We start from the raw sequence: 11,575 nt of genomic DNA on the forward strand, positions 1-11,575 counted from the left end.
GGCTGGGGAAGGATGTTAGGAGCAAACTGCCAGTGCTAAGTAATTTTCTGTTCTAAGGCATAGGAGGTTTATAACAGCCCCATGTGCTTTGGTTTAGATCATTTAGTCTGTTTTGCTAGCAAATACCACCATGTGCTGAGAAGCTAGTTTCCAGCAAACCTTGGTAGAGTCATCAGGGAGCCAGGTTTGTTCTGTTTGTTCTGTGCTTGAACTTCATCAAAACACATTGGTTCTTTCCTTTTTTCTTTTTTTCTCTTTTTTTTTTTTTTTTTTTTTCTTTTTTTGACTGGAGTACTGCAAATACTCTGATCCCAATCTGAAGAAACAATCTTGCACAGCAAACACAAGCTGCAGTCCCTGGTACCTGCATTGGCAGGTGCTTTGGAGGAGTCATGATGACACATCAATCATTCCAAACTCCCTTTGTGCCTCCTCAACATCTACATCAATTCCTTGACATACTGTGCTTGGAGCTGAGGAAACCCAGCAGTACTATGTACTGGCTTTCCAAGCTGCGCATCCCAGTCAGTTATCCTTTGCTCCCGTGTGCTGGAATTGGCCTCGGAAACCTGCAGGTCTATATTTCTGAGCCCCAGCCCAACTCTTGGTGAAAGTTCACTGTGTGCCAAGGTCACTACAGCCCTCAGCATCCAGCACAGAGGAAAAAGAAGAAAAAAAGCCCCATTTCCGTGGATACAATTACCTTTCTGACACTTTCCAGTTATTCATTTGACTGGAACAGGGCAATTAAACCAGCTGTGCTGGGTCCGCTGTTTTGGGAGAGCCTCCTTTTCCTCCTCCTCCAGCAGCATTTCAGAGCCCATGATTACCAGTGGATGCAACCCAAATCCATGGGGTCTGGCTCCTGCCCATGACCCTGCCCAGCCTCCCAGGGCTCGGATCATTTCGAAGAATTCAAACAAACAACAGAGCATGGCTGTGCTGTGCCTAATTGATAGGAGTGTTAGGAAACCGATCGTAATTTGAATGCTAATTAAGAAAGATAGTTATTGACTTTAATGGGAGACAGAACAGGCTTTTGCACATCTACCAAATAATGAGAAAGTGCTGGGGTTGCTGTCAGTGCTGGGGAAACCATCACGATAATCATGTGCTGAGAAAAATGCAGCTTCCTCTCGATAAACCTTTGACAGCAGCAAGAAAGGCACTAAAGGAGAAAGGACTTTCTGTTCCCAGTCCTGGGAAGTTAACTGTTTTCTTTCTGTATAATTTACCATCATTACAACAGCACTTACAAACCCCAGTAAACAGAAATATGGATTTGTTAGGATGCCACCTGCCCCTAAGCTAAATGGATAACTGGAGCTTTTAATATGCTTGTGTAAAATATCATTGTCTCCCCGCTGACAGCACCCAAAATTCTCTACTAGTAAGACATTTTGGTAAGAAAATTCTTTAGTAGCTTTAGTGCGAGCTGAGATCAGCCCTTGTCTGATAGCACTAACTAATGTTTCAGTACTCAGCATCCATAAGTCAACATGTGGTCCATGATTTTAGGAAAGTTTAGAGAGAACATTATTTTACAGAGATATTTGGAACTAAGTAGTTGGTTTACAAATATCTTTCCCCAAAATTTAATGTCATGAGATTTCTCTTGACTCTTATTTTTACTTCTCTCAATTCATCTTTGATTTATTCCTCCCTTTTTTAATATCAGAGGGGAAGGGAAGGAGGAATGGCATGTTCAAATTCCACCCTATCAAGGTCCTCACAATCTAATAAGAGCTCAAAAATCCATAAAATTGGCCATTGTCTTTCAGCTGCAAAATCCACATCACATGCCAAGAATTACCACAACCATAAAAACTTCTCCATCTTTATTGCCAAAGGGCATATTGATTCATTGCAAAGTTTCCCAGGAATGTTTGTATTTATGCACATGACTCTGTGAATGTTGACCAGAGAGGGTGGAAAATCTCCAAGCCAACTTTTTGCCAAAATTAGATTTTTCAGCTCAATCATTAGGACTATACTCCGATTTCCAGTGCTGGTGCTGGCATTTTTATGACAGTGGCTTTGGCTTATTAACAGAGCATGTTGAAACCAGCTTGTTGATTTTCCCCTCCTTTTTTTCACTCTGCTATACCAAAGGACATTTATTACTTTTTGATAAAAGATGCACACCCCTCCCTTAGGAGAGGGGCACTGAAGCAGGACGAGATGGCTCCTGCCTTTGTGCACCGTCTCCAGAGTAACTGGGGAAGGGCAGGAGCTGTAGTGTAATCATTCAGTGGAGAGACAAAACACAAGGCTGAAGTAAAAAGCTTAGATTAAATAATTCTTCGATGTCCCTTATGTCTTCATCTATTTCTCAAAAGGCATTATGTGCAAAGCAGAAAATGGTATTACTTTTTGTATTAATAGAAGAGATGAATCATCTAATGCCATTCAACAGTTGGAACTAATATCAGGATTCAGGTTTCACAGCTGGCTGTGAGAGAGACCGGAAATAAAGTTGCATAGATAAAAGATGTTCATGTTTTGGGGAAAATCCATGTCCAGTCCTTCAGTCTTGGTAATCGAAGATCTCATCTTCGATTCATCTTGGTAATCTTGGAAGATGAATCTTCCTCATCTTGGTAATCGAAGATCTCCCTTTAAAGCCTTCAAATTTAATTCTTGTTCTCCTGAATGCTAAACACCCAGATGAAGCATTTTCAGGATGTGCAAGGAGGGCAGTGTGGGCTTGCTGCCATGTAGCCAGCCTCCAAAAACACAGCAAAACCTCTGGAAGGATAATGATTGGGTTCTTCTGGGTGTTTAGAGCATGCCATCAGTCCAACAGCAATCTCCTGGCATCACCCACGAAGGCTGCAAAGAGACAGGCACTGTTCCAAGGGCGCAGCCCACCAGCCCAGCGTGCCAAGGACTGGCTGTTCTGTGGAGTGGGGACCATCTCCCACAGCCCAGTGGCACCCAGGGACCTGGCAGAACCTCTGGGAGGTTTGGAGGAAGTTCAGGGTGAAAAGTGTCTCTGGAGCAAGACATTCTCTCTGATAATGTCAAATTGCTTTCCAAAAATCTGTGCTTTTTGGGATGTGCACTCAGGAGTATGGGTAGATTAAAGACTCAGGTGGCTCCTCCCTGTGAAACGTTCTTCTCCCACATCTCCTAGAGGCTGCCTGGTCACCACTTCTGTCTGTGCACCACTGATACCTGAATAACCACATGAAGTGGCACCAAATTGCTGGTACCAGTTTGTTCTAATAAATTAGACCACAAAGCACAGCAAAGCAGGAGCTGCTCCATGTGTGGTTCAGCTGTTTCTGCTGCAGAGGTGGCACTCTAGGTACAGACTGCTACAGCCAGCTGTGTTTAATCCACCTGCATAATCACCCAGCTTTTTGGGAAAAAGCCTGGATGTGAGTCCCTGAGTCCAGGACATTATGACTAATCATGAGAGGGGAAATGGAGGGAACAGCACGCAGGAGGGGTATGAGTAGTACAGTCTCCAGAGCAGGAAGAATTAATTACTTGCATCCTAATTCTTTGCAAGGTGTGGAAGTCAATGTGAGGGAAGGATGCCCACATCTTGCAGGATGCAGGTGGGTAAGGCCAGGGTCACCTTTCACAGCAAAACTTCACAGAAATTAGATGACAGCCCAACCGTGCTAAGAGTTTCTCCACATCAGAGGTTTTGAATTGCAGCAGAATAATTCCAGCATCTGTAATTAGCACTTCCATTAAATTCTCATTGCTCTCATATTAATTTCAGGAGTTTGGAACTGTCAGAAGCATTATTAAGGGATGCTATCCTTGTCAGGAACTGCAAATAAAAGTTGAGCTTCTGATTAAAAGTTTAGGGCAGCCCTCATTATTTTCTGCATCAGAAGAGCAGTTTTTTGGGCTACCCTTTCAGTCACTACTGTTTCATTACGGAGGATCTCTAATTATTTCTGCCTAAGAGCTATTTAAAAAAAAATAAGAGACAATTTGTTTTTCACATGCTCCTCTGTGAAGCCAAATACAAAAATTCTCATTTGTTTTCAGAGCTGGAAATACCCAGTGACAGTGGGAAAGTGCTGGAAGGAGTCACTGTTGAGTTTTCCAAATTACCTACCAACTGGACAAATGAAGGCACTGGAAGGTGTAAGTCCCACATGGATACTCAGCCTTCCTCAGCTCCAGAAGCTACTGTACCATCTTCCTTGTTCATCACTATTCTCCACTAGTAGAGGTAGCACGTCTCCTACGCTCCCTCCAGGTGTGATTTAAGGACTAGGAATTAACTGTCCCTCTCATTAAGAGCCACATCCAGGATATGTGTTTCCATGAGAACCAGTACAGTTACTTTAAAAATAGATCCAACTTCCTGACTCTGGATCCAGCCATAGCCCCAGCACAGCCCAGGCCTTAGGGACCTGGGAAGAGAGGATTGCTGGTTTTGGATGCAGAACAGGCATTGTGTGGAAAATCAGGCATGGGTAATTTCTTACAGAAAACCTGGCTACCTTGTGCTGCCTGTGTGCAACCTGCAGACACAAAAAAATAGGTGTACAGGCTTAGAGGGCAAGGCAGGCTGGGGCTGCTGCCACAGGGGAGCTGTTCTGGGGCTAAAATCAGGGCACAACAGAGCAGCTGCAGGCTTTTCAGCTAAATATTTGCCAGGAAATAAAGATTTGGGTGAACTTAACTCCACTGTAAAGTCCTGTCAAACTTGTGTAATTGATTTCATTGGAAATTGAAGTTTGAAAAATTAAGATGCCTTATTTTAGATTATAAAAAATAGATTTCATTCCAGAAGGATGTTTTATCTTGGAATTTATGCATTTGTTGTTTAATACAAATTGAAAAAATCATTCAATTAAAAAAAAAAGCGTTTGGAGGGTTGAATAACATTTACTGAATCTTATTTTTCCATATTTTCCCATACATACAGACAATTCAGAGCATTTTTTTTCCTTTGGGCAGTAAACAAAGAAACTGGCTCTTAATCCAGTGAGCTGCTGGATGCTTTTTACTCTGTCTGATGCCAAACATCTCTGACGACTGAGTTCTGTATTCCCTTGGTTACTTTTTAATTACATTGCAATAAAATTGCAAGCAATCTAATTTTGCCAGACGAAGCCCAGGGACTCTGAGGAAGGTGATGGGGGTCCAGCTATTTCACACACTAATTACACTCACACGGGCCCTGCAGTACTGTGCTATTTTTATTCATTCATGAAAAAAAAAAATCCCTCTCTCATCTAGATCTGAGTGACTGCTATTTCATTCTCAAAAATAGTCAATGCAGTCTTCATTTCCCAAAAAACAGCTGCCCTCTTCTGTTTCCAGGGAATATTACCACCTTTCAAAATCCTCATGGTTGTGCTGTTGAAATCAAAATAAAATACCATCACTCTGCCTGCCTCAAAACAACAACCCAATCTCAATAAAGCACTGCCACCTTTCTTAAAGCCTCTGAAAAGGGGGCAATATTAAATAAGAGCTTGAAATATGGGTGTAAGGAGCGAATTGTTTGGGATTTCTGAAAGTGTGTCTGCAGTGCCATCAGGAGGTGTGATCACAGCATAGGAAGGCTGGACTGAGCTGAGGCCAAGCCGGCTGGGTTAGGGAGTACAACCATCAGGACAGACGGACACTGGTGCATGAATGTGGGGACAGGCATCCCACTCACATCTTTCCAGGGACAACAGCATCTTGATGGCTACAGGCACCTGTAAGAGCCCCAACAAAGTGTGGCCACCTCTGCAATCACCCCTCCAGTTGCAGCCAGAACTTCAGAGCCCTAACCCTGCTGAGATCTGATGGGAATTCTGCATCCAGGAGGCTCAAACACATGGAAACGTGTAATCTTCTAAGGGGCTACGAGGCTTTTGTAATTTTTTTCTCTTGACTTTTTTGGTAGTCAGTTAGAAAACCACGGCTTGAATCTGCAGGAGGTGTGAGGCTGGTCAGTGCTGCCCAAGCAGCACATCACAGCCCACAGCAAAGCTGCTGGACCTGCAGGGAGGTGGCGAAAATGGAGCCTGGGAAGGTGGATACCAACTAATGTGAGTTATTTTTGAGTTCTGAATTACCGTGACCCATTTCCTCCAAAACTTGCCTCAGTTCTCTATTGTTCTCAATTTTCCAGCCATTCCTCCAAGGAATAAAGATTAAACACTTGTTAGAGCATTTCAGGAAGGTGACTTGTCATCTCACACTACCACTGCTCACTTGTCTCCTCTACCCCATAAAATGCGACATAAAAATTCCTGAGCTGCCCTAGTAAAAAAGGATCAAGCATTTGATCTCTGCATTTACATGGACATTCACCGCAATCAGATTTGCCACTCTCGTATTACACCTTGAATCTTATTTATTTCCTTGAAACAGTAATGAACCCAGTCACCCCACACTTGCTTTTTCTCCAGAGGGATAGAAAAAAATTCTCCTGAGACAGAAAAACATCACAGCTTCACTAAGGTCCCACTGAAAAAAAAAGCAGTGGCTCAAACAGGCGAAGATGGAGCAAACAGCTGCTCCCCATTCTCCGCTCCTAAGGAAGGCTTGAGAATGATGATCATAAAACAGCCTCTTGTTGTGAATGTGCAAATCTTTGCCAAGTAATATAGCCTGCCTGGAATTAGGGCACCTGGTTTTGTACATGTGCTCCAAATGAACAAGATTGCCCCCCAAAATACTACATTTCATCACCAGTTAACCTTCATAGCAAGAAATTCCACTGCAGTTGGCTATTTGGGTTTAGAAAGGTAATAACATAAAGGTAGAAAAAAGAGGAGTGAATCTAGGTGGCTGTACCTCTCCTTAGCTCTGGGCTGACACAGCCCTGGCCTCTCACAGCTCCTGTTTTGTTTTTCCTTCTCTGGGCTTTCCATGTGCACCCCTTGACTTTCAACACTTCCCTGCATTCTCAGAAAGAGATTTCCGTGCTTTGAGGGTGTAAAAGTTAAACTTTTGAAAGAGCCTCAAACCACACAAAACAGATAAAGAGCTAACACTCATTTAGCCCTTCAAAGGCTTAATTTCTGCAAGGTAACAGTTTGCTTTGGTCATATTACAAGTTCAGGAAAGCAAAAAGCTAGAGACATGATTATTCCACAGGGCTGTTGTTGGAACCAGCTGTATTGGGTTAAAGGCAGCACTTCCAACACAGATAAGTAGTTTCTAATAAACAGAAATTGGAAAAGCCTCCAGCATCGAAACAATATTAAAGATTGAATCCTTCTGGGAAAGACATGTGATATTTGTCTGGAAAAATTGCTGCCAGCCATCCGACACTATAATTGTAGGACATTAAGTTTCATCCCAAATGCCAAACATTAAGTGATGCTCCTGTATGATGTGACACAGCTTCACTTCCTTCTGGAGGAAATCTAGATCATCTTCAGCAGCACTTGCTGAACACAGGGTGACCTCAGCCAGTCTCCAGGAAGACATTCAAATATTTGCAATTTGACTGTGGCACTGCAGTGTTGAGATGATGGGTTTCTGTGTGGAACATACAGCTTGGGACTGGGAGCAACAGGGGACTGTTGTCTTTAATTTTGGTGTAGGTAGTTAGGTAATCCCAGCTCTGTGTAGGGAACTGCCCTGGATATTTCTAGCCAGGCTCAAAGGCTACAACTGCAGTGGCACAATTACATGCTGATGACCCTCCCTGTAGGGTTAAATTTTGTAAAAGACTAACTCACTTGGGGGGTTTTAAGGCTAGTTTTCAAAGATAGTTTGCAATCAGATTTACAAAAAATGCTACAGCAATTTAAAATGTCTGCTGAGATTTATGAAAACACCCAAGCAGATTAAGGTGACAAATGTTTTTAAGTGTTGCTCATAACCTATGCCAGTCTCATGTCTGAGGGTTGGCAGGATCACCCAGGGGAACTTCAGATTTTCTGTCTCTTTGTTTTCATTCCTGTTTCTTCCACCAATTATTACTTTCCCTTCTGGGAGGTGTACAGTATATTCTCTTTTAAGTATGACAACCTATGATCCTGACCAAAGGTGTATCTTTGGGTCCTGATATTTTAGGGATGCATGCTCTGCTTTGGAAGATCTGTGCTGTATTCACTGTGGGAATATTATGTTGTGTGCCAATGACAATAAATGCTGGCTGGCATTTTATAACCTCAAAGCTCTCATGAACCATTGCAGGGAGCTTGGCTGCTCATCCATTTACCATGCAGTTTTTTAAGTGGGCAGCCTGACAGTCGCAGTAACACAGCTTCACTTTCTCCTAACAGCTTTAGGACATCGTTTCTTAAATCAAGACAAAGCCTTTGAAGTTAGTGAGTGGAGAAGGCAATGCTGGCTTTGTTACCTCAGTCAAAAATGCAAGTTGAAAATATGCTTGCTAATTGCCAGGACTGATGCCATATAATTAGCATATATAGTCTGTACCCAAATTAAGAACTCCTCCCTTGGAAGCCTATTATGCCCTAATATACAGCCAGCATATGCAGGCACATAGCTGTGCTCTGCCCCACCTTTGCACTTCTCAGCAGCTGTGAGGAGCTGTGTGAAAATCAATGCTAATCTAGATTAACAAGGCGTCTGCAGAAATCTGTCCCACGTGTTAGACGCTGGGCAATGCATGAAAGGACTCCAGGCTGATGCAACTGTCTGTCAAGAAACCTGTTAAGAGGAGAGATGCCATTCCATGCACCCACATCCCCCCTGAACTGCCAATGCCTCTCTTCGTGCTCTGTTCACCCGCAGCCTCCAACGCTTCTTTCAAAGCTTTGGGTATGTGGCTACATCTTACATTTTAATAATGGTCATTCTTCTGTGCTGACACCAGGCTAACACACAGCCCACCCCAAGGACAAGGGCTTAACCCAGCCTGCTGCATTTTGCCTGTGTGGGAAGGGAGTGCAGGGGAAGGCTCAGCCTGCTCCTCTGTGCGGAACGATCCCTGAGCCTCCTGCATCCTGCCTCTTGTCTGGAACTGCAGGAGATCAGCCTCGAGGGAAGGCTAATACAAACGGTCAGCAGCACAGCCCGGATTTAATCAGACATTATTTCAAGGGTATAATTGCAACAAGGCAGCTGAACATCCAGAGTGTGTCTTGGGACCGCGAGATCAGCAAAAGACAGACCGGTACTATCCACTGCTGCCTCCTACTTCTACCTCCTCAGTTTTGTGTGCCTGGGGTCACCACAACCTTGAAACATCTCTTATTTTTATTTATATTCTTCTTCTGTTATCACTTTTCTTTTTACTTTTCAACAACATCCATTAGAAATTACTTGAGGGTTGCATAATAAAAATCTGCGCTTCACACAAGTAAACAGACTTTTAAATCAAAGTGGTTAAACAAACATTATAAAAGGCGTCCTATTAATTACACTTCTCTGACTGTGTGACAAGGTAAACCAAAGATAGACTAGTCAGAAACAGATTCTCAAAGACATAGTCCCTGAGAGCAGTCACAAGAGGAGGCAACTTCTGAGAAGTATCCAGCTCTTGTGCCTGGGTACCAGACAGACCAGCAACCCATAATCCCACCTACATGAATAAATGCAATATCCTCAAGACAAATAGCATTGTTCCTCTGTCTGAATTCAGACCAGCTAATCCAAACATGCTCTGATTATCACTATTCCACGAACAGCAGGTGCTCACCAGCTTTTACAAACATAAGATACTTGTCCAAGGCTCCCAGGTATTGGTTAGTTTGGCCATTTCCTAATTAAGCCCAACATGCTGCTGCTGAGATGCTGCAAAATGTTAGAGGTAGTTGAAGTAAGGAGCTACTGGAAAATGATCTCTCATAATTACTGGACAATACCAAGGAAGAAAAGTCCTTGAAGGGACATGCAAGCACAAACATGGCAGGTCAGAGAAGAGAGGAATGAATCCCTCAAGGCTACTGAGACCACAGCCAGCCCTGCCTTGCACAGGATCCTCACTCTTTGCAGAAACAATCCCCCCCCATACAAGTTCCCACAGAGCAAAAGGAGCTATTGTCATAAATGATATCTCAACCCCCAAAGTCTCTTGTCAGCTGCAAACAGAGATTTTTGACATCATGGTGTTGTTTTTACAAGTCCCTTAGTTCTGAAGTATTCTTTCCAGACTCCGCAAAATATCAGGTGTTAATCCCTATGTCATCATCTCTTCTGGTCCACAGGGATTTATTTGGCCGTTTGATTTTCCAGAGTTTTTCTCATACCTACATTTCAACTTTCGTGTTTTTCACACTATTGGTCTTGTTGCATTTAGTTAAGTACATAGTCTGGCTTCTTCAGATAAATACTGAATTCCTGCACAGAATTCCACAGACACATCAAACGCAGCATATTTTATTTATCATGCAACTGTGTTCATCTCTTCTTATAACCCTACACCTTGTTCCTTCCCTCACAGTACCTTTTTTGTACCTTGATACTAAGAAGCAAGTCTTAGATTAATACTTTTTTAACATCTTTATATGTACTGCAAACACCTGCCACATTCCGTAGTCTCAGATAATACACTGTGGATAATCTTCCTATCTCTCTTTACACTCATGTAATTCCACTGACTTTAAACAGCTCTGCTCCTGTTTCACACAGGTAGAGAGGTGAGGGAAGCCCAGTGGAATAAGGCCAGTTGAGAGTGTGTCATTTACTGAAGGATAGGCCAATGAATCCTCAGCATTATCTGTTACAGCAGCTCATTACTATTCCCAAACAGAGAAGCAGCATTCAATCCAAACACTCTAGCAGAACTAGAAGTAGGAATAAAGAGAATTTATGTGAAGGGGACATAAATGAATATAGAAGAGCCTCCAAACCTGTGCTTTGCAAACCTGCACCCTTTACAATCCTCCTAAAAGCTGCTGTTTTTCTACCTCTCCACCAAGGTTTAATGGCAGAGCAATATTGGAAGATCTCTCTGCCAGGATTCATTATTTAAACCACATGCTAAAGTCCATTTCCTAATGCATTATAAAGCCGCTATATAAACAATGAAAGGCCAACTGTTATTAATCAAATTGGTTTTAAAATCCAGTCATTTTCATCATCCTGTGAACAGGGAGGCTAGATGGAGATGAGGCAGGATCAGCAGCCTGGTATTTAAAGGCCTTGAGTTCAATCTTCCTTTTCAGCCACGGACTTTCTGGGTAAATCTCTTTTTTTTTTTTTCCCCCCAAACTTTACTTCCTCAGCTGTAGCATGTTGCAAGATAACTAAGTGAGATCCTTAGACACCAGGGTAATTGTTGAAGCAGACACAGGGCTATTTATTTATGCTTTGAAATCCTACATTTAGGCTTTAAGATTTTCATCTCTTTTTTGCAGTATTTTCTTTGCTGACTAACTTAACAAATGCCTGTGACTCTGAATTAGGGTGCCCATGTATCTCTGTGTGTCACTAGGGTTTTTGGCTGTACCAAATTGCCATGGAATTGATATAAAACACAATTACCACATGTAAGTATTAAAAAGGCAGTGCTTTAACACACGATAATGGGGACATTCTGCTCTGTAGAGGTTTGCTCCTCTCTGCTTCCTGGGATGATCGAACACAGCACAGCCTGGATGGGCATAAGACAGTGAAGGGCTGGGGTCAGATTTAACATTAAACTGCACTTACAAGTTTTTATGACTCTATTTACCATAAA

Source organism: Pipra filicauda, unplaced genomic scaffold, assembly GCF_003945595.2.
Source record: "Pipra filicauda isolate LSUMZ 115617 unplaced genomic scaffold, ASM394559v2 scaffold242_size1167801_pilon, whole genome shotgun sequence".
NCBI classification, from domain to species: Eukaryota; Metazoa; Chordata; class Aves; order Passeriformes; family Pipridae; genus Pipra; species Pipra filicauda.